This window comes from Sinocyclocheilus grahami, unplaced genomic scaffold (genome assembly GCF_001515645.1).
Source record: "Sinocyclocheilus grahami isolate Dianchi unplaced genomic scaffold, SAMN03320097.WGS_v1.1 scaffold9715.1, whole genome shotgun sequence".
Classification (NCBI taxonomy): domain Eukaryota; kingdom Metazoa; phylum Chordata; class Actinopteri; order Cypriniformes; family Cyprinidae; genus Sinocyclocheilus; species Sinocyclocheilus grahami.
This window is the reverse complement of record NW_015512799.1, coordinates 2,615-3,042: the sequence shown is the minus strand read 5'-3', so window position 1 is coordinate 3,042 and position 428 is coordinate 2,615.

Below are 428 nucleotides of genomic sequence, written 5' to 3'. Positions count from 1 at the left end.
GTGCTCAGTAAATCATGTACAATCCCCGCTAAGTGCTGCAATGAGTTGAAATGAGAGAAGAAACACTTCTCAAAGTCTCTTGGCAGACTTTATTACATATAAAAATCAGCACTTTTTCTTCTTCTTCTGCTTCTTGTCTGCTTTGTTGGCGTCATCGTGAGCTTTCCTCTTAGCTGCTAGCTTGTTAGCCTGTAGGAAGGTAGATTCATGAACAATGAAGTCTGTCAAGGTCACTGGAGCTTAAATAATGAGCCTAATGTAGGTCAAGCACCTTTTAAAGGGCTTTGGCAGCCACTGTGCAAGCCGTGAATTAGTTCAACGTTTACTCATTTAACCATTAACCAAAGCACACATTTACAAATCAACAAAGACTCCTATCTCACTCAGGGTTCCCACTCTTTCATGAACACCAGATTCAAGGACTTTCA